At 45.2% G+C, this 22,870-nt stretch overlaps 1 long non-coding RNA gene across 1 annotated transcript in view; it reads right to left on the bottom strand.

Moving 5' to 3' along the window:
* LOC113264641 (uncharacterized) overlaps positions 1-22,870 on the bottom strand; it is a 192,804-nt gene that overhangs the window by 21,381 nt on the left and 148,553 nt on the right. The window lies entirely within an intron of this gene.

Genomic DNA, 22,870 nt, shown 5'->3' with positions numbered 1-22,870 from the left:
CCGCTCAGTCCTTCCTGTGCGCACCGAGGTGGCTGCACGTCCCGAGGTTCACGTTTGCCACTTACTTGACCATGAACGCTCTTTTAGAGCGTACTTTTCAGAACAAATGTTCTGCTTTAACATTAAATCACTTGGAACCTCAGAATGTGAACAAGATTATATTCAGCTTGATTCTCTTGTAATCTTGTCAACAACCTAAGACTACTGTGTATTCTTCTTTGGAAATGGCCTCCGAGTAGTAACAATATGTGCAGTAAAACAGCAAAAGCTAGCTTTCAGGCCCTTCATGTGGCCACCAGAGGTGTAAGTGTGGGGTAGCATGTAGGGGTGGGTGCGAGTGTTCACAGATTTTTTTTGACCAAACTTCATTTTAAGAATTGGGGTGTCATCAGGGGTACCTGAATGGCTGTTGGTTAGGCCTCTGACTCTTGATTTCAGCTCAGGTCATGATCTCAGGGTCCTGGGATCGAGCCCTGCATGAAGCTCCACACTCAGTGGGGAGTCAGCTTGAGATTCTCTCCCTCTGCCCCTTGCCCCTGCTCGCATGCACTCTAAAATAAATAAATCTTCAAAGAAATGGGGTCCATCAATGTTTAAATCTAGTTAAATATATGTTAAAGTGAACAGAACATCTATAATCACTGAAGAACAGACCAGTATTAGTCAACGGAAGGCACGCATCTGGACGAAAAGCACTTAGAGTTACTGTGAACGATTAGACACCAGCTATCACAGGACGTGATGCAACACAGTAGATAAGATTGTTCCAAAATTTTCTTTCTTCTACAAGACCAAGGATTCTCAAAATGCCCCTGGCCTAGCCACACCACCGCCTCTAAGGACTTGATCAAGGTGCCCAGTCCAGGCTGACTGAATCCCAGCACGGGCTAAGCCCATCTGTCCACGTCCTAACAAACCCTCCGCGGGATTCTGATGCACACTCGAGTTTGAGGACTACTGTGAGAGACCATAGCGACTAAAACATGCAAATGGGAGGTCATCGAGGGTGGCTTCCTAGAGATGAAGCAAATGGAAGCCTTTACCACGGGAGACACAGCAAAACTGGACACCCAGGAAGATCTTAAGATGAGCCTCAAAGTTACGCTCTGGGCAAAAGAAGTGAGGGTAAGACGTCACAACGGCTCCAAAGATACAATGCTAGTGAGAACGACCCTTTGTTAGGGTTTGTTCCCTGCAGGATGTCCTGTCAACTGCTGTGGGTAGAATTTCCACAGGAGCCCAGGGTTAGAGACCAGGGTTAGAGTCCCCATGGCTCAATTGTGTGAGCCATCCCCAAGTCCTTTCCTTGAATCCCACAGAGGGGTGAGGAGGCGTGCAAGGAATTTGGGAAGATAGGTCATGAGTCTCCTTATCTGGTGCTTGGCACCTTGCAGATCACTGGGATTGCCGCAGTGGCTTAGCCGTGTCCCTGCTGGTCTCTGCCTGTCAATCCTACAGCCGGAGACAGCCACACTGGGAGGCCAGCTCCTGCTTTCGCAACCCCACGGCCCTGTGCCAGCGTGAGCACTGCGAGGACGGATCCTTCCCTGCGGTGGGTACGCCACTGGCAGAAACAGCCACCTGCCTGTCACCTCACCATGCTCTCTTTAGGGTCAACTGTCCTTCTCAGATGCTAGCCTGACCATCACACATCAGCCGTAGGATATTTTTCTTCCAAGCTCTTATTTCATTGAAAAAATAATGAACCGAGATTGAGAATAAAATTTATCAGCTTTTACAGCACCTGCCACTTGGTAGACATTCGCTGTACTTGTTCTGAATGACTCATGTCAAATCATTACACAGTCACATAGGAGAGAAGCTTTGTTTTCAGTAAATCGTGACTAAAGGATCACTCTTAGGACCGCGGGGCTACACCTAAGTGTCACTGTACCCAAATGTGGGCCCCGTAGCATCGTAAGCACTACTGGGACCACAAGCGCCAGTCAGTGAAGTAAAGACAAATATCACAGTCACGATGACGCATTGAGGAATGCTGACCATGGGGTCAAAGGCAGGTCACTGAGCCATTGTGGCCTAGACACCAAAGCACAGCTATCAATAGAGCAGCAAACACAAAGGCCTGACTGGCCACCTAGCAACTTCGATGCATTCAGCAGCTCCCGCAGCGAGCACAGTCTTATCTACACAGCTTGCGTAGAATGATGGGTCACACGTCTGGCAACATCCACAGTCACAGCATCCTGATACACGAAGGAAAATAACACATAGACAATTCCTGCTCCCTGGATGCTGGTTTTGAGGATACTACCAGAAAACGAGAATCTTTTTTTTTTTTTTAAAGCAGCGATATTTTCCCAAGCTTTCAGTAACAAATCTGACAATGTATTGCATATCTGTCGGTCCTTGCCTGACCTCTAATCCTGCGTTCATGCACAGCCCCTGGGGCTGGCTACCGAGTCACTGTGTGGCCACTGCATGGGATTTGCTAGTCAGATCTGAATACTTCCAGCTGGCTTGCAAGTACTCAGATCTATGCTAATTTGACCAGGACATTTTTTAAGTACATTTATTGCATGCAAGTTAGGAGCTAGGCATTGTGCTGAGGACTTTCTACCACATGACCTTATCCAATATTCACAATCATCATTTAAAAAGGGAGACGAAGAAATGTTAAAGAGCTTGTCACAGCCAGTCAGTAGCTCACGAACAGTAAAATTTAGTTCTGATCTGAGTGCCCAAGCTCCTTCAAAATAAATACGTGTTCTCACCCAGAGGTCCAAAACCAATGCTGATACCTACTCCCTTGGCACAACACTGCCCTGATCTGTGGAGGAGGCTGTGTGGCCCTGGCGTGGTCTTTCTCAACAGTCTCCAGAGCTTACTTCACATTACCGAAGCGTTGTAGCGTGTTACCAACATGTCTCCGTTGCCCCCTCCCCCAGTCCTTGGCACCTGCCATTCTGCTCTCTGCTTCTGGGAGTCTAATTTAGATTCCACATACAAGTGAGACCATGCAGTATCTGCCCTTTGTCTGGCTTAGTTCACTTAGCGTGATGCTCTCAAGGTCTATCGATGTTGTCACGAACGGCACAATTTCCTTTTCCAAGGCTGAATACTAGGACGTCGTAGGTCTCTAACCACATTTCCTTTATCTGTTTGTGCATCGACATTTAGGATGTTTCCCTATGTCGGCTCCTGTAAGGCTGCAGTGAACATGGGAATGCAGATCCGATCTCTTTAGGATCTAGATTTCAATTCCTTTGGCGATACACCCAGAAATGCAATTGCCGGTGTCCCAAGCGCGCCATAAAGACGTACGTCAGTGGCGTCCTTTTACAATGTCAGCTTTATTCAATCACAAAGCAAGGTTAACCATAAGTGCCAAACAGGTTCAGGATTCCAAACTCCATGACCTACAACTTGGCTTCATACACGTCACACAAAGTACAATACAAAGTCACACAACAGAAAAGATACAGGGAAGCTTAAGAAGTTAAAGCAGCAAACTCAAAGTCCGTCTGTGCGCGGGCAGTTGAGATGAGGACTCGGTCCAGTCCAGGTCAGCTCTCAGCGCTGACTGCTAATTCCATCCAAACAACAGAGGATCTTTCTTTATTATGGTCAAGATCTGTTGGGCAGAGCCGTAAGTAGCAGCTGCCTTTTTTAGGGCAGTTAGACACAGCAGAGTCAGCTTCGAGAGTCTGACAGTCTGACAATATGTTTGCTGCAAAAGTCATCCCTTTTTAAAGGAGTTTAATCAGTCTTGGGCCTTCTTCGCAGGCCTCTTCTGGTTCTCATGATGACCGGCTCTCGGTTCTTCTAGGCTCTCTTGGCTTGGATGCTTATACCAGTTCCGGGTGCCTTCAGCCCATGCAGGTTTCGGCGATAACCGGTCTTAGCTGCTACGCCATCACTGCTTGACATGAATCACTTTGACATGAGTGACTCCATCTTGCTCTCCACGACTCGATTAAATGTTAATTCTAGTTTTAGTATTTTGAGAAACCTCCACATGGTTTTCCATAGTGGCTGTACTAATTTACGTTCCCACCAACAATGTGGACAACAAAAGCTCCCTTTCTCTACTTCCTTGCCGACACTTGTCGTTGTTTTTTTGATAATAGCCAACCTAACATATCAGAGGCAATAATTCATTGAGGTTCAGATTTGCACTTCCCCGAAGATTAGTCCTATCGAGCACCTTTTCATATCCCTGTTGGCCATTTGTAGGTCTTCTTGGAAAGAAATGTCTTTTGGAAAGAAAGGTCTCGTTTTTTAAATTCATTTACTTGATTTGATTGCTGTTGAGTTATAGGAGTTCATTAGATATTTTGGATATTAACTCCTTATCAGATAAATGGTCTGCAAATATTTTCTCCCATTCCATAGGTTGCCTTTTCATTTTGTTGACAACTTTCTTTGCTGTGCAGAAGATTTTTAGTTGGTTTATTTTTATGTTGCCTTTGCTTTTGGTGTCATATCAAAAAAATCATTTGTCTAGTCCAATACCAGAAGCTTTTCCCTGTTTTTGTCTAAGTTTTATTGTTTCAAGGTTACATTTAAGTCTTTAATCCATTTGGAATCAATTTTTTTAGTTAGGGTCCAATTTCATTATTTTTCTTGTGGATATCCAATTTTTCCAATACCCTTTAACAAAGAGACTTTTTCCCATTGAGTATTCTTGGCTCTGTCGTCAAATATTAATTGACTGTATATGTGAGGGTTTATTTCCGGCTCTCTATTCTGCTCCATTGGTCTATATGTTATTTTGCCAATACCGTATTGCTGATTGCTATAGCTTTGCAGTGGCTCTTACAATCAGGGGGTGGGATACCTCCAGCTTTGTTTTTCTTACTCAAAACTGTTTTGGCTCTCCAGGGTCGATGGTGGCTCCAAATCAATTTTAGGAGCGTTTTCCTATTTCTCCAAAAAGATCATTGGGGTTTTGTTAAGGATTGCATTGAGCCTATGTATCACTTTGGGAAACATGGTCCCCATTTTAACAATATCAATTCTTCTAGTCCATGAACATGAGATGTCCTTCCATTTGTGTGATTTCTTCTGTCAATTTTTTATAGTTTTCAGTTGACAACTCTGTCACTTCCTTGGTTAAGTATCGTATTCCTTTTGATAGTCTCTGGAGGGTTGGTAGTGTATAGAAATGCAACTGATTTTTGTATCCGGGGACTTACTGAGTTTTAGATCTAACAGTTTAAAGTTAAAATTACAAGTTTTTGTAACTATACCACAACACTATGAACCTGGAAACTGTCCTATACCTATGCTTATCAAAAAATTACCATTTAAGGGAGTTAGAGTGTCAGGATATTTATGTTTGTTTCACCATGTTAACGGAGCATTTACTATGATCTGGGCACCATTCTAGGTATTTTCGTGGACTACTATGTTTAATCTTCGTAATAACCCTGAGAAGTAGGACTGTCATCATCCCTACTTTCAGATGAGAAGACTGGCTCAGAGAAGTGAAGTAACTTGACCATGGTCACACAGCCAGTGAGTGGTAGAGCCGGGGCTTCAGCTCAGGCAATCTGACTAAAGTTTGCACTCTATACCTTATTATTTTGCCTCTCCAACTTTCACTGAACCAACTCATGACATTTTAGTCTATTAACACAGCTTTTACCAAGTTCTTAAAAAGATACTTAGAAAATACTTTATGGATTTAGGATTTTCAACAATCAGGTGGAAAATATTATGTAACATTCATTGATCAATGACTTCTCATGATGAAATCAAATTCAAAAAGGTGACATTTAATTTTCGGGTTTGAGAAGTGGCAATATTTGAGTGTAACATACATTTTGTTTGACAGTCTAAAAGATCAGGAGACAGAACAAGAATCAGCAACCTACATACAGTCCACAGGCCAAACCTAATCCACCACGTGTTTTTGTAAATAAAGTTTGATCGGAACGCAGCCATACCTATTCATTTGCATATCATATATGGCTGACAAAGCCTAAAATATTTACTCTATGGTCCTTCACTGAAAAGGTCTGCCAACTCCTGTGAGAGGTTTAGGTGACCTAGGTTGAGAAATACCCTCTAGGTTTGGCCAGGACCTAGTTACAGAGTGATGAGCAAAGTCATGAGAGAATGTAATGTGTTTGTTGAAGCGAATGAAAAGTCAGGCCCATAAATAATGCGCCTCTTTACAGCTGTGGGGAGCCTGTGACAGTAACCACCCCCAGTGACTCTGGCCTCCCAGTACGGATGCCCTCGTGTAACCCCTCTACACGGACTCTGAGCTTGGCCATGTGACTTGCTGGGGCCGAGTGGGACAAATGTGAAACCAACAGAAGCTTAGACAGGTACTTCCTTATTGGGGTTTGGATCTCAGCATGAGAAAGATTCCTCTTCAGGAGAGGCCACGTGGAGAACAGATGTATCCCAACCGACAGCGCCCGCTAACCGCCACACATGTAACCGCGGCCATCTTGGGCGCCCGCTTCCAGGCTCCCGAGTGACACCAGGTGAGACCAGCAAAACACCACCAGCTAAACCCAGTCCAAACTGCAAAACTGTCAACAAACAGTGGTGGTTTTAAGCCACTAGGTTCTGGGTGGTTTTTTGTTTTGTTTTAAACGCAGAATAGATACCAGCCACAACACCCTAGCTGGAACCAGTGGCATCGCCTAGAGACGAGAAAATGTGTCTGAATACCGGAGGGAAAGTGGTCATGTGCACACGCACACACAGGAAATACCAAATACCATCAAGGACACAAGATTGCCTTTTCTTTCAAACTCTTAAAGGGAAGGAAAATAGATTAAAAAACAAAAATCTCCGCCTTTCTGTTCAGGAAAGGTTAGGTGCTGTACATAATAAACTCTGTTTCTACAGAATCCTTATCCCCTTCTGTCTTCCCAGACAGAAAAGCAATCTCCCATCCCTGCAGGGGTTTCTTTCTGCCTCCCGGAGAAGTCAAAGGCTAGTGGGGATTTACTGGTATGAGCCAGATCCCTGTGCCAAATTTGGGGCTGCAAGGCAAAAAAAAAAAAAAAAAAAAAGCAAGCTGTGATTTAAGTAGTATGTGGGGGAAGGGGTGCGGGGCGGGCAGGGTGGTGACAGGGGGCGGGGGCGGGGGGGCTGGAAAGACAGGGCAACACAGAACAAAGGGGAACCACAGGGGCTAAGACCCTGCCCAGAGATTCCCACGCGAACTGCAGGGTGAGCTGTCTTTGGCTTCCTGCCCCAGATGACGGCCAAGAGGGCCCTTGGCGCTGGCCGGAGGTGGGGGGGCAGGGGTGCTGATGCCTGCACCCGGGGCAGGAGCCTCTCACACTTCAGACTTTCACTTCAGGCAAGCATGCTCTCACCCAAGACCTGGGGAATCCTGTCAAAGCAGCCCTCTTGAGACCCGTGCCAGCCTCAAGCCCAAAAACCGCCTGTGAGAACTCTAGAAGCTAAAGAACGTCTCTGATGCAGAGACAAGAAGGGAGGGGAAAGTTGCAGGTCGGAAGGAGGAGAGACACGGTCACATGGGACGTAACTCACAAAGGAGACAAAAACGTCCTCTACACAGCAATCGGGGCCGTTTCAGCTCAGAATGAATTTTATGAAGGGAGGTAGTGAGGACAGTTCTCCAAACTGTGAGCTCATTCATTCGGTCCACACATACTTACAGCTTAAAGGTGCCCGGCACCGTCGTGGGCCCTGCAGACGCAGCAGCGAACACTACGGACGGGACTCCGGCCCAGCTGGGGCTTACGGCCCCGGAGGGGAGAAAAACAAAACAACAGTAACAAGAACACCAAGTCTACTCCTAATAGTCACAACACGTCCTGATGCGTGCTAGAAGGAAAGAAGCAAGCTGGCTGAGAGCACACACGGGGGAGCAGGGAGGGGGCCTCCTTGCTCCCGGGCAGGGGGCGTGGGGGGCAAGCAGCTGCCTTGCTCAGGTCTGTGCCCCTCCCGGTGTCGGTGCATTTGAATGAAGTGTTTTGGCCTCAGGTCAGCAAATCTCCACGTGGTAGGACTTTTTCCACTTTCCCGCTATGGTCTTGTGTGACGCTAAGACCCAGGGGGCGGAGGTGGGTACCAGCAGCGTGGAGACCAGAGAAGAGGCTGCGCAGGCCCTCCAGGGGACTCGCCTGCCCCCGCCGACGACCCTGCCTGCAGGGCGGCCGGGGGCGATGTTCCAACGCCATCTCTGCATGGGAGCAGTCACTAAACTAGAGCCAGCAGCGCCCCCCACACCGAGGGGTTCTGCTCCAGAGCTCTCGAGATCATCCTAATGGGACCGCACAGGAGACAGAAGCCCAGCTTTCCCTGCAGGGAGCTAATAATGCCTCCCCTTCCTGGGGGACGACGACCAGCGCTTTGCTCGCTTTACAAAATAGGAACGCAGTCCCTAGGCTTTGTCACCCCAAGGACGATGCGTTTCTAATATCTACTCCTCACACTAAGCAGAGAAGCCCCGGACTGCTTTTCATCTTCTTACTCCCTCTTTTTTTCTTGAGTGCACCATGACATGACCCTATAGATCCGCTCCATTCAGTAGCTAGGAGTTTAAATCTTGTTTCAGGTCATTATTAGCAATTCTTTTCATAATGTAAGAATGAGTAAAAACCCCACTTGAAACCTGGACATCAGGCACCCAGTTGCCACAAGCAAATGAACCGTTCGCTCCAAAGGTATCACTGTGGTTTGATGGTGCAGAGGGGAGGGGAAAAAAAAAGGAATCCTTCCCTGAGGATAACCAGACCCAACATAAATGTTTTGGATGTGCGACCCAGTAAATTATCTTTTAAAGGTTTAAACTCCGTCATTTCAGAATATGCAAAGGGTAGGACTTTAAAGGGCGTCTTACTGATTAAATCTAAAACCTCTGGCCCAGAACTTTCATTTGATTAAATTTCACTTCTTGAGATATTCACTCCTGAGCGTCAAATACATGATTTAATACGCTTGCTAAATTATGGAGCATTGAACAAAGGGAAAGGATTTTTTTTCTCTACCACAGTTATTTATTTGGGTTAAAGATTGCCTTGTGCTTCCTGACATATGTTAAGAAAGACTTATGTTAGAGTTGTGTCATGTCATGAATCAACTTGACAGTCTTTTCAAAACTGGCATCTCTACTTTTGGCGTCCCTCTCTTTGAAGTTGTCCTCCCTTTGCTAAGAAGAAATAGATGCTTTCATAAGCCTGTGGGCTAATTATGTCAAAGGGGAAGGTGGCGAAGCGGGTTCCGAATATAGGCCGATGGGCTGCGTGAGGGTGATCTCGAGCTGACCACTGCAGACTAGCGCTTCCTTTTTTCACACCGGGTGATGTTGCTGCCTGCTCTCAATGAGGGGCAGTGCTTCTGAGCCTTCAGTACTCTTGAGGAACTTGTCCAGGTTTCTTGTGCTCATGCTTGGCTGAGCTGAAATTGTTTCCCAGGGTCCAGAAACACTTCTGACACCAATAACCAAGTCTCTTGTGGCCATAAGTACATCCATCCGATGGAAATTGAATTAAAAGGTCCTCATTGCTCCCTCTGCTTCCTCCCCCCAATGCTTAATCGGTCTAATAAGATTCACTTAAGACCACCCAGGCCTCGCCCAACGCCGCAGCACAGGTGAGCCAGATTGAAGCCACAATGACCGAGGGAGTCAAAAACATCGCTGGGTAATCAGGCAAGAAGAAAAGCATGGAGAGCACAGATACGACACCGATTTTGCAGAAATAACATAACAAAAGGGTTATGAAATGATTCAAGATGTTTAAAGACAAGGTTCTGAGAAAGCAGTTGTGCTAGGTTTTAGGAGACCTGAAAACAGTGAGGCTTCCAGGAGTATGGAGGCATGAACAAGAATACCGTGGAAGTAAGAGTTTTAGCCCAACTTGATATCGTCCTCCTGCACCCTGACTCCTTAAGCAGGTATATCTCCTATTTGAGAATCATCCCGAAAAGCCCACCCCGCCATCATCCCAAGGCTCCTCGGTTCGTTTGTTACCACAGGAGTCTTGATGGCATTGGAGAGGAGTTGCATGCAACCAGCGGGGTTTCTAACACAGGTGCTCTATTTCAAAACAAGACCAGAAGCCAGGTCAGGGGTACAGGGAGTTAAGTCAAGGGCGCCAGGAGCCCCCAGTGGGATGACTCCCAAATCCACATCTTCCCTGAAACCTCATTCGATCTCTGGGTCCTTCTCTCCAACTACCTTCTGCATCCAAAACTGAACTCACCATGTTACTGCCCACCCACCTCCACAAAGAACGCATTTCTTTCCTTCCAAATATAAAGTGTATTAAAACCAATTAATTGAACATACGCCACATCATTCGTTTAATCATGGAGATTTGCAACCTAAACTTGCTGGATTACACACGGTTTCATCCCCTTCTGCTGTCCTTTCTTCTATTAAAACCCTCCATGGCCAAACTGGACCCTCCGTTCACACTACTGACCCCTATTACGGGTGGAGTCATGTCCCAAAAAAAGGTATCTTGAAGTCCTAACCCCCAGCACCTCAGAATGTGACTGTCTTTGGAAATAGGATTGCAGATGCAATCAGTTCAGATGAGGTCATACTGGAGTAAAAATGGGCCCTTGATGTAACATAGCTGGTGTCCTAGAGCGAATGTGAGGACAGAGGCAGAGATCGGAGTGACGCAGCGCCAAGCCCCAGAGCGCCAAAGACAGATGGCCGCTCCCTAAAGCTCCGAAGAGGCAAGGAGGGTTCTACCCAGAGTCTCAGAGAGCGTGTGACCCCGCAGATACCTCGGTTTCTGACCTGTATCTCCAGACCCCTGGGACAATAAATGTCCATTAAGGGACCCAGTGTATGGCACTTTGTTAGCCTAGGAAACGAACACAACCCTCCCTCCCTTCTAAAAACCTTCCATGGCTTCCTGTTCCCTCATCATTCCAAGTTCTGCTCCTTGGCCAGGCTCCTACCCAGCCCGTCCTCCCTTTTCCAATGTACCTCCCACCATTTCTTCATGACTTCTCTGAACTACAACCTACACCGACCTCCCCATCTTCAAAGTCTTGCTACCCCTGTTTCCACTAAAATACCCTTTCCCTGCGCCGGGTGTGTTTATTTCTGCCTTCCCTATCAGTCCACAGCCCCTTGAGAAACAGGCTAGGACTGACTTTCTTTTGAATCTCCCCTGAGCACGCAAATACCCTAGAAGGACTGGTAGATTGACTGATGTAGTCATCTCGACACATGCTTTACCCTTGGCCTGGAATATTGGGCAGGCCCTACACGACAAGCCAGGGACCCGTTTTACCTTTTTGTGTCCCCAGTGCCTAGCAGTGACACTTCATAGACTTTCAGTAATTATTTTTAATCCATTTTAAAGATCAAGCGGCAGGTAGCTCTATTCCGGGTTCATCCCAGTAGAACAGCGTCCGCCTTCTTTTGAAGGACTCGCTAATGAAATACCTTGAAGTTCTTCAGACAAAAGTGGCTGGAGAGGGAGGAAATGCCACTCTCTTTCTCTGGTAACCTCACTAATAGGTCATTAAAAGGGCCCCAGCCTGGAGCCCCAGGAAGCCTTATTAGTCCCCACGACCCATCAGGGAGGGCAGCGTTCCTCCCAATTATCAGACTTACTGTTTATTAATACATGACAAGGCTTGTTCTTCCAGCCCATTGTTACCTGTGTTTCCAGAGCCCTTTGGAAGCATAAATAAATGATAGCTGGCTGGTCTCCTTTCCCCAGGATTTTGTCAATGCTGAGAATCCTGACAATTTTCCAAGACGTGATTTGCCACTACAAATGCCAAGTGCTCCCGTCCTCTCCTATTTATAGAGATGTTTGATAATCCAAGGTGCCGGCTCCTTCCGACAGAGACAGACTAATGCTGTCATAAGTCTGCAGGTCACAGAGCAGTGCACCGGGCTTTTCAAAGAGCCCAGGCCTCGGCCGTGGAGAAGGCGTCTGCTCAGCAGGTCAGCCATTCAATCCCCGAGACGCCAGACCAGAGAGCCTGCAGGGGCCACAGGGTGACCCTGGCAGGGGCAGGGCCGGAGGAAGGTTACTGTCACTGCAACTCTGCCCATCGTTGCCCCTTTCCACCCCCACCTCACCTCTTCTGTCCACATTTCCCAAAACATTTGAATTAACCTGATAGTTATTCCTGTGGCCTGGACGTTGTCCCTCCTAATAATTCAAATCCCCTGGCCATCCACTGGAGGTTTAAAGGGTCAGGAATGGGGGGGAAGGGAGGTCCAAACCCGGGAGGTAGTTAGAAGCCAAAGAAAGAAGGGGACATTCAGTTTCCAGTTCCACATGGAAGGAGCTCGGGAGTCCCCACTCTGTCCCGGCAACAAGTAAAAAGCCGAACAGACGAAAAAACCAGCAATTCTTCTTGGATTGGTTAGAGACGCGAGGACATGGGGCAAACCGCTGCCGCCCGAGGCCGGAGAGAAAGACGAGCCGACACACGAGCCATGACTTACCAGACAGCAGGAACCTCCGTGGGAACCCATGTTGGGCAGGGAACCCCGAACTGTAATGGACGCCCTGCTGGGGGCTCGGTGTGGACAAATCTGGGAGTTAAAAACTCCAGGGGGAATCCAGTCATGGGAAACCCCCAAATACTGTGAGATTCACCTCCAGGAGCTCAACCAGATTCCTACAGTAAGTATCTGAGAAAAACTCCTTGAGCTTCCAGCAGGGGTACGGGGAGAGGAAGCATTTTTAAATACACCGGAACGTGCTGTTCTCAATAAGGCCTGCGCTCGGCTGAAACCAGTTAACCAGAGGCTAACCTGCTGGGGTATCTCAGAGCCTAACCGACCTGGGATAGGGAAACACCCAACTCCACCTGCCTCTAGCCATCTCGTCCCAGCTAAGAGAAAAAACTAAGAAACACTTGTGAAGCTCACAGCCCACGCAAAGGTTGGGACTATCCGACATCCCCCCTTCCTCACACCTAACACATTACCAAAGACCTGTTCGCAGCAGTCCCTCTTCCCTGATACGTTATGTCCAGCTATCAAGAGAAAATTACGAGGCACACCAAAAGGCAAAAAAAAACCCCACAATTTAAATAGAGCAAACATCAGAACCAGACAAGGCAGGGATGCTGGAATTATCAGACTGAGAATTTTAAACAACTATGACTGATATGCTAAGGGCCCTAGGGGCACCTGGGTGGCTCAGTCGGTTAAGCATCCGACTTTTGAGTTCAGCTCAGGTCATGATCTCAGGGTCGTAGGATCAAGCCCCAAGTCAGGCTTCATGCTCAGTGGGGAATCTGCTTCTCTCTCTCTCTCTCTCTCTCTCTCTCTCTCTCTCTCCCTCTGCCCCCCTCACTCACACACATGTGCATGCATGCTCACTCGCTCTAATAAATAAATAAATCTTTTAAAAAATATATGCTAAGGGCTCTAATGGATAAAGGAGACAGCACGCAGGAATCAATGGGCAATATAACAGAGACAAATATCCTAAGAAAGAACAAAAAAATTGCTAGATTAAAAACCACCGTAACAGAAATGAAGAATGGCTTTGATGGGTTCATTAGCAGACTGGATGTGGCTGAGGAAAGAACTTCTGATCTAGAGGATTTTTCAGTATAATCCTCAAAGACCATAAAAAAGAGAACAAACACTGGGGGTGGGGGGAAGCAAAATATCCAACTTCTATGGGACAGCTGCAAAAGGTATAATATATGCATAATATGGATATCAGAAGAAAAAGAGAAAGGAAGAGAATATTTGAAACAATGACTATCTTCCCAAATTAATATTAGATACCAAACCACAGATCCAGGAAGCTCAGAGGTCAACATGTGGGATAAATGCCCCCAAAAAAGTCCAGCTGGTGTATCATCTTTATATTACAGAAAATCAAACATAAAGAAAAATTTTGGAAAAAGGCCAGAGGAAAAGAAACACCTTACCTACAGAGGAACAAAGAATTACATCTGATTTCTTCTCGGAAACCATGCAAGCAAGAAGAGAGTGAAGTGAGATATTTAAAAATGTTGAGAGAAAAAACCCACCAAACTAGAATTCTGTACCCTGAGAAACTATCCTTCAAAACTGAAGGAGAAATAAAACGGCTCTCCGACAAAAATTGAGGGAATTTGTTGAGGCACCTGGGTGGCTCAGTCAGTTAAGGGTCTGCTTTTGGCTTAGGTCATGATCTCTGGGTGCTGGGTTCGAGCCCCCCTTCAGGTTTCCTGCTCAGTAGGGAGTCTGCTTCTTTCTTGCTCTTTCGTTCTCCCTCTGCCCCTCCCCACTGCGCATTCTCTCTCAAATAAATAAAATCTTAAAAGAAATTTGAGGGAATTTGTTGCCAGTAGATCTGCCTTGTAAGAAATGTTGAAAGAAATTCTTTAAGAAGGAAAATAATGTAGGTCATACATAAAGAAAAGAACATTAAAGATGGAGAAAAGGCAAAATAATAACTTGCATTTTATTCTTAATTGATCCAACAGATAACAGTTTGTTCATACTAATAGCAACAATATATTCAATTAGGTGTATTATGATATAACTTATGTATATCTTATATGCTTATGTCTTTATATACTTATGTATATGTCATATATATTTATCTATGCTTATGTATAAGTGAAATGAATGGCAGCAACGATAGGAGGAAGTAGGGTTATTTTGTTATTCTGAGGTGCTCGCACTACCCATGAACTGGCATCGTGTTATTTGAAAGTGGACTTGGATCAGTTGTAAATGTATATTAGAAACTCTAGGGCAACCACTAAAAAGTTCAACAACAACAAAAAAAGAATAACTGATATGCTAAGAAAGGAGAGAAAGTGGGGTCCTATAAAATGCTCATTTAAAACTACATAAAGCAGAAAAGAGTAGAAGGCAATAACAGTAACAAAGAACAGGGGCAACAAACAGAAAGCGGTAATGAATATGTTAGATGCTAATCCAGATGTATCACTAATCACGTTGAATGTCAACAGTCCAAATGCATTGATTAAAGGGCAGAGATTATCAGAGTAGATTAGAAAACAATATCCAACTATATGTTGTCTTTAACCGTAAAGACACACATAGATTAAATAAATGGATCGAGAAAACTATACCATGCTAACACGGAGAAGAAAGAAGTGTAGCTTATCAGAAGAGTTTATAGTTGATCGAATGCACTATCGAGAGAAGAAAGGAGCCAAGATCAATTAAAGAATCAGAATTATATGAATAGGGCAAGTGAGGGACAGGATTTTGCAAGGGAACACATTTAGAAAGTGGATATCTAGGCTTATGGTGTCTTGAAATAAGTTATTGAGGTTATTCCCAAGGTATTTTTGCCAGTTCTCAGCAACTTTCTGACCCCAAATACTCAAAATACTGTATACATTCCCAAAACAGAGTGAAGGCGTCCCACTCGCTGTTTAGGCAATGTAAAAACGCAGAATAGATCTGGCCTTGGAGATGAGTGTGAGTGAGCTGTAACAGCCGTAGGGGAACACCCACCTTCTCTTCAACGTCCCGCCCTGTCAGTGGTGTCATGGCTGTCTTCAGCCACCGGCTATTCCTGGGCCTCCTTCACAGGAGCCTACTTTCATCTCGTGTTACATCATCATGCCATCTTACAATCCAGAAATGTTTGCATTTTAACTGCGCACTGAACAACCTTCCAGACCCAACTGTCTCTAAGGTAGCTGAATTATAGCAGGATGACTTCTTTTCAATCATGCATTTTTCGAGAAGTCTCAAAACTCCAGGCACTATGGCAAATGGGAACAGAGAAAAATGGGGTCCCATTATTATTGGTACCCCACTAGCAACAAGCACACCCACCACCCAAATTGTGGTTTCTAAATACTGTCCTCCAACAAAAGGAACCAGGGCTCCTTGAAGAAGTAGTTGATTCCACGTCTGGGCAAGAAAAACACTAGATGACCCTGGGGGATCTTGTGATGCCAGCAAGTAGGAAAGTACTCAGAAAGGATGAGGGCTTCCTGAAGGAGCATAGAAACCAACCAAAGAGTTCTCAGTGACCAAAGCTGGAACAAGTTGAGCAATACACAGAATAATATTTAATTGCAATCCACGAATAAAGTAAACACGCATGAGCCTACTCTGACATTTAAAAATAATTGAACAAATAATTGAACAAACAAAAAATAATTGAACTGGAAACAAAGCATAGGTCGTCCTTACAAAAAATTTTTAATTAATAAGTATAGAAGGAAAGAAGGAAATATAAAGTCAGCATTAGGACTCCACCGTAACAAGTCCTGTGGGAAAAATAATCCACAAATGGCTGCTAAAATTAGTGGTCAAGAGTTTGAGGAAAAGCAGAGTATTTATGTATTCTAAAAGCACCTGCCCTAAGATACGTATTAATTGTAAATGGAAACACAGTAACCTTACAGTTAATCCCTTCGGACATCCCTTAACTCAATGACAGAGAAAAAAGCACCAGCAATAAGAACTACTGATATCATGTACCCTGGTATTAGATCAGGACCCCACACTTAGGACCTCATCTAACGTAAGTACCCCTTTAAAGGCCCTATCACCAAGTACAGTGACATTGGGGTTTCAGGTTTCAACATATGAATTTGGTAGCGGGAACAATTCAGTTCCTAGCGCTTGAGAACCACAATCTAATCATGAAAATACATTAGACAAACCCAAATCATCCATGAAACCACTTGTAAGTGCTCTTCATAAGTGTCAAGGTCCTGGAAGACAAAGACACACTAAGGAACTGTCATAGGCTGAAGGATATTAGGAGACATGACAATTACATGCAACATGGGATCTGGGATCGAATCCTGTGATAGAAAAAGGACACGAATGGGAAAATGGCTTAAATCTGAATAAAGTCTCCAGTTAGTTACTCTTATTGTATCAACGTTCATTTCTTGGTTTTGATCATTGTGCGATGGTTATACAAATGTTAACATTAGGGCAGCCGGGTGAAGGGTGTATGGAAACGCTCTGTGCTGTTCTTACAAGTTCCCTCTAAAATTATTTCAAAATAAAAAGTTTTTTTTTTAAACGTCCCTTCACATCACACTCCTCACAGGGTGGTGGGGGTAGAGAACGAGACCCTCGAACGTCTTCTCTTGTTTGTGGGGGAAGGGTGGGGAGACCGCGCAGAAGAGAAGAACTGCACCATTTCCCCGCCGCCCTCCAGGGAGAGAGAGAGGGGGGGAGAGAGAGAGAGGGAGAGAGAGATGGGAAGATTCAAAGTGAAAGACAGATGTTTAAAAGCCGGTCTCGTGGAGGCAGATGTGGGGCACAGAATCTGCAATAACAGAGATGGGGGTTGGCCTGCTTCCAGGAGTCCCGCGCAGAGACCGATCACGCACCTTTATTTTAAGACTGTCAGCTGTTTGTGTCCACAGAAGACTTTGTGTTTCCACACAAACAGCCCAGGGGACGCCTACCACCGGCCACTCTCCCTCCCACCTAGTCGTGGCTCTGAGAGCTTCGAGGCTGATTATTGCAGGGATTAGCACCTGACAGTCTGCACAGCCCAGATAATTCCTTTTATTTAGGACAATCCACAGTCAAGTGGATGGCCAACCCCTCACCCACCTCCCACTTTCCTGGCCATCTTTCAGCTTTGTGGTTCTAAGCATTTTTGTTCTCATTTTGCAAAGGCTTTTTTTTTTTTTTTTCTGAGTACCTTGTTTAAGGCATCAATAAGCCCAGAAGATAGAAAATAACTCTTGGCTAAGAATGGAGTGCCAACACATAGTAGGCTCGCAATAAAGGGTTTGCTGGATTGACTTGGCTGCCCTCTGAGGATTACATCCAGAAAGCTTTTCTATACTTAGATTGTGGTATTTCTGGCCATAATCTCTCCGACGCACGATGGCCAGAACCTGGGCCGAGGTGTAGTCGCGAAGGTTTCTATTCTTTAACCCAATGACTCCTCTGTGCACCGTGAGCCCTGGATAAACAGTAAAAATAGAAATAATAATACTCCTAATAGTGGTCAGCGGTCGTTGAGTGTTTACCGTGTGCCATGTACGTAAAGCTCCCAACAACAGCCCTCGTATGCAGGCGCTATTACAAGTTTGCAGAGGGCCAGTAAAGAAGAGGCAGAGCCTAGACACAGCCAAGCCCCTGGACTGGAGTCTGCGCTCGGAACCAGCGGGCTCCACTTCCCTCCCCATTCCTCAATTCTGTTCTAGCCTTTCTGCGGGACTTTGGGCAAATCTTTATAATTCTCTGGGCCCCTGATTACCTGCCCATAGTATGGGGGTAATAATCCCATCTTGCCTGCTTCAAAGGGCCAATAACACAAGGGTCAACCCAATGAGAGTGGAATAGATAACAGATCACAACAGAGTAGGGGGATCAAGAGTACACTGAATGTCACGAGCACCAAGAAATGTATAGAATTGCTCAACATTATACTGTACCCCTGAAACTAACATAATGCTGTACATTAATTATGCTTCCATTTTTTAAAAAATAAGTTCTCCAAAATGTCTAGGACTCCGGGGCACCTGGGTGGCTCCGTTGGTTAAGCGACCGACTCTTGATTTTGGTTCAGGTCATGATCTCAGGGTCGTGAGATCCAGCCCTGGGTTGGGCTCCTTGCTCAGCAGCGAGTCTGCCTGAGATTCTCTCTCCCTCACCCTCTGCTGTTCATGCTCGCTCTCTCTCTCAAATAAATGAATAAAATCTTTTAAAAATAAAATAAAAATAAAATAAAATTTCTATAGAGAGACTGCATCTTTGGCCATAATGCAATTATGAAATCAGTTATAGAAAAGATACTTGAGGGACGCCTGGGTGGCTCAGTCGGTTAAGTGTCTACCTTCGGCTCAGGTCATGATCCCAGGGTTCTGGGATCAAACCCTGCATCCGGCTCCCTGCTCAGTGGGGAGCCTGCTTCTCCCTCTGCCTGCCACCCCCCCCCACTTGTGCTCTCTCTGACAAACAAAATCTTTAAAAAAAGAAAAAAAGATACTTGAAATTTGTTTTAAACTAATATGCTCATAAAGCATAAAATCATAAATCATAAAATCATGGGTTAAAGAAATTAAGTCTCATTAAAAGAACAGACTTAAAAAAAAAAAGATATAAATCCACAGAATCTAATTCCTAAGCTTCAGTGAGGAAAACTGAGAAGCAGCCTATCTTTCTCCTTCAGGACTCCCAAAAGATATAGATATTTTAGGAACCAGGAAGCTCTGGAAGCAAAGATGGAGAAAGGTCTGAAAACAGGAGGCCTGGCTGGAAATGAGTGTAGGAAGCACTTAGCCCTCAGGGTGCTTTCCCTCCACACAGTGCAATGACGGCCCCTCTCCGCATTTTCCGGAGAGAGTAAGGCAGGGTCTCTGGCCCAGCACACACCAGGCACAGCTGAATTTTGTTGTTGTTGTTTTGGTTTGGTTTGTTCTAAGTAGGCTCCACACCCAGCCCAGAGCCCCACGCGGGACTCAAATCCATGACCCTGAGGTCAAGACCTGAGCCGAGATCAAGACTCGTACCCCCAACCCACCGAGCACCCAGATGCCCCATGGCGGAAGCTTTTAGCCATCCTAATCAAAAGAGCGGATTCCGTGGGAACTTGGCCTGAATACTGACACTCTCTCCCCACAGCCGTCTTCCCTGACTCACTGTCACTCTGGCAGCCAACTTTGTATGCTTCGGGCAAGACCTCCAGAGAGGCTTCACCGTGGGATCTCAGGATTCTGAAATCCGGGGTCCCCCAGGATCTGGCCCAGCCAGACTCCTTACGGGGACGCTCGCAGTCCATAAGCCCTACCAATGGGCTCAGGGCTGCCAATCCCTGTTTTTCCTGTTGTGGTGAAATACGTGTCCCAGAAGATATGCCGTCTTGGCCATTTGTAATTTCACAGTTCAGTGGCATTCAGTACACTCACAACGTTGTGCAAACACACCACCGTCTATTTCCACAACTCTTCATCACCCCAGACAGAAAGTCTGTACCCATGAAGCAATAACTCCCACTCCATCTCCCTCCAGCCCCCGGTAGCCTCCACTCTGCTTTCTGTCTCCATGAACCGGCCTGCTCCAGGTATTTCAGGTAAATGGCGTCATGCAATATTTGTTCTTTTGTGTTTAGCTCATTTCACTTAGTATAATACTTTCAAGATTCGATCACGTGGTAGCATGTCTTGGAATTTCACTCCTTTTATAGCTGGATAATAGTCCCTTGTGTGTATAGGCCCCATTTCGCTTATTCATGCCTCTGCTGACAGATACTGAGATCCTTTCCACCTTTTGGCCACTGTGAATAACGGGGCTGTGAACACTGACAGCACACGTATCTGAGGCCCTCTCCTCGATTCTTTTGGGTATTCTCTCTTCTCACCACTTTTTTTAATTCCTTGTCATCATAAAGTGACAAACCAGGGATCCCCTGACATTAGTGGAAAACATTGATGATGAAAGACAGAACACGAACAGGAAAAAAAAAAAATTGTTTTTCAACTTAGAGGAAACAAAGACGATACAGAGAGAAGAAAACAATGCAAAACAAAATAATGTGTATTCTAAGAAAGATAAAAAGCAGATACTGCATCTAGAAAATAAGAAGAGTATGCTTTAAAAATAAAACTTTCAGAGAACAGAGAAGTTCTTGGTAAACAAATGTCTGAGAGCGGAAATAAAAAACTCAATAAATACATGTGTTAAGAGTTGAGGAAATCAAAACAAAACTTGAGGAAATTGGAAATCACTCAGGAAACAGAAACGAAGACAAAGAGGAGGAATAGAGGAACTTAAGAGGACAGCTAGCGTCTTAACTAATGAAAGCTCTAAAGATGAGAGAGAAAACAGAAAATTATAGAATTGTAAAGCAAAAATAATGATAAAATAATAATAATGTAATAGAAAATAACAAAATTATTATTAGACCCGAATCCTTGTACACTGTGGGTGGGACTGAAAACTGGTTCGGCCACTATGGAGAAAAGCATGGAATCTCCTCAAAAAATCAAAACTAGAACTACCGTACTGTCCAGCAATCCCTCTGCTGGGTCTATCTCCAAAGGAGATGAAAACGGGACCGAGAGACCTATGGGCTCCCAAGGCCACTGCAGTGCTACTCACAACCGCCAAGATAAGGAAACCACCTATTGTCCATCAACGGATGACTGGCTAAAGAAGAGGTGGTCTAGACACAATGGAACACTACTCGGCCTTGAGACAAAGGGAAACGTTGCCATGTGCAACAACATGGATGAAACTTGAGGACATTACGCTAAGTGAAGTAAGTTAGAGGAAGATAAATAATGCATGGTATCACTTATAGGAGGAATCTTTTTAAAAAAAATTATAAAAGCAGAGAGTAAAATGGTGGTCACCATGGACTGAGGGGTAAGAGAATGGGAGCGATGTTTAAGGGTACAAACCAGCAACTAATAAATAATTAAGTCCAGGAGACCTAATACACAGTACAGTGATTTTAGACAACACAACTGTATTATAATCACTAATTTGCTAAGAGATTAGATCTTAATTGTTCCCAACAGAAGTGATTACGATGTGACATCACTTGTTCGCTAACGCTACCATGACACCCATACTGCGACATAAATGTACCAAATCGGTATGTTGTACACCTTAAACTTACACAGTGTGGTATATCAACTATATCTCAATTTAAAAAAAAAAAAAGAAGAAAATATCCCAGAGCTAATACACGTAAGAAAAGGCCCACCATGTGTCCAGCACACAGGATGAAAACTGGCCCATGCCAACACATATCATCAATGAACTTTGGAGCTCTGAGGACTACCAGAAGACCCTAGAAGCTTCCAGAGAGAGAAAAACAAAATTGTATATAAAGGGTCTAAAGTCAGGTGACTTCTGACTTCTTCCCAGCACTTGGGAAGCTAGAAGACAATGGAGAAATGTCTTCAAAATGCTGAGGAACAAAGTATTTCTGACCTAGAAATCTCTACTATTAAGTGCACTTATAGTCCACATACCCAGATATGAGATTTCACTGTGGCAGCATTTTCCCCAAACTTCAAAAATTCCTGTACTATCTTCATGACTTTTGCCTTAACCACAACGACTTCTACTATTTTTTATTAATTTTTTTTCTTAAATGGAGTCATTTTTTTTTTACTTAAAAATTTATGGAATTTGTTATGGCAAACCAGCTCCCATTTGTGATCCCTAAAAAGTAAATGTGGAAATAAACACAATCAAAGCACTGATTTCAAGTTCTGACTGGCTCCCTTCGGCTTCCCAGGGCTCAGCCTGGTGCCCTTCTCTGCGAGAAGGAAGATTAGCAAGGGTAAGAGAGGTGTTGAAGACCTACACTGCCTGATAGGTCTTTTGACGTCATCAAAAGGATTGAAAGAGATTTGAAAGGACTAATTGTCTGCATGAGTCAACCTTCTATAATGTACAAGGGTGCACCTCCTACCCTCCCACGCCCCCGACCATTCCACCAGCATCTCGTCTTGGAAATACTGCACTTGAAGGACATGCAGAGGCCACGTCCCACTCACTGGCAAGTCTCAGAGCTGACAAGTTGGCCCAGGTCTCCTTAGGGAAAAGCATGAAGGGCCTTGAGACCCCATCAGGCTTCACGGCTAAGATCAGACAAGAACATTAACCCTGTTTTGGTTTTTAAAACCCGTCTGTCTCTGCTCTTCAAAGCTCAAAAACCAAAGGGGGCCTTCCTGCAAAAGGGCAGGCTTCATCTGTGAGCCCAAAGCAGGGCTTCCTTTAACCAACCCCCCACCTGCATCTCCAAGTTTACTTAAATCATCTCAATTTGCCACTTCACAGTAGAGGGGCCTCTGCAGGCGGTCTGCCCCCCACTCCACCCCCGCAGGGCTGGGCTATGTGTGAATGGCAGCTTCACAGTCTTCTCCAGGCATCGGGCAACGTTTGTGGTTTTCCTGTGTTAACACAACCACTGAGGCTGGTCTCCAGAGATGCAAAGACTTGCTGGTCCCCGACTGAGATGGGCAGCTTCATAACACCGTGTGCCAAGTGTGCTCA

The sequence above is a fragment of the Ursus arctos genome, unplaced genomic scaffold (assembly GCF_023065955.2).
Source record: "Ursus arctos isolate Adak ecotype North America unplaced genomic scaffold, UrsArc2.0 scaffold_3, whole genome shotgun sequence".
In the NCBI taxonomy this organism is placed as follows: Eukaryota; Metazoa; Chordata; class Mammalia; order Carnivora; family Ursidae; genus Ursus; species Ursus arctos.
Note: the sequence above shows the minus strand (reverse complement) of the source record. Positions and strands in the feature narration are given on the sequence as shown.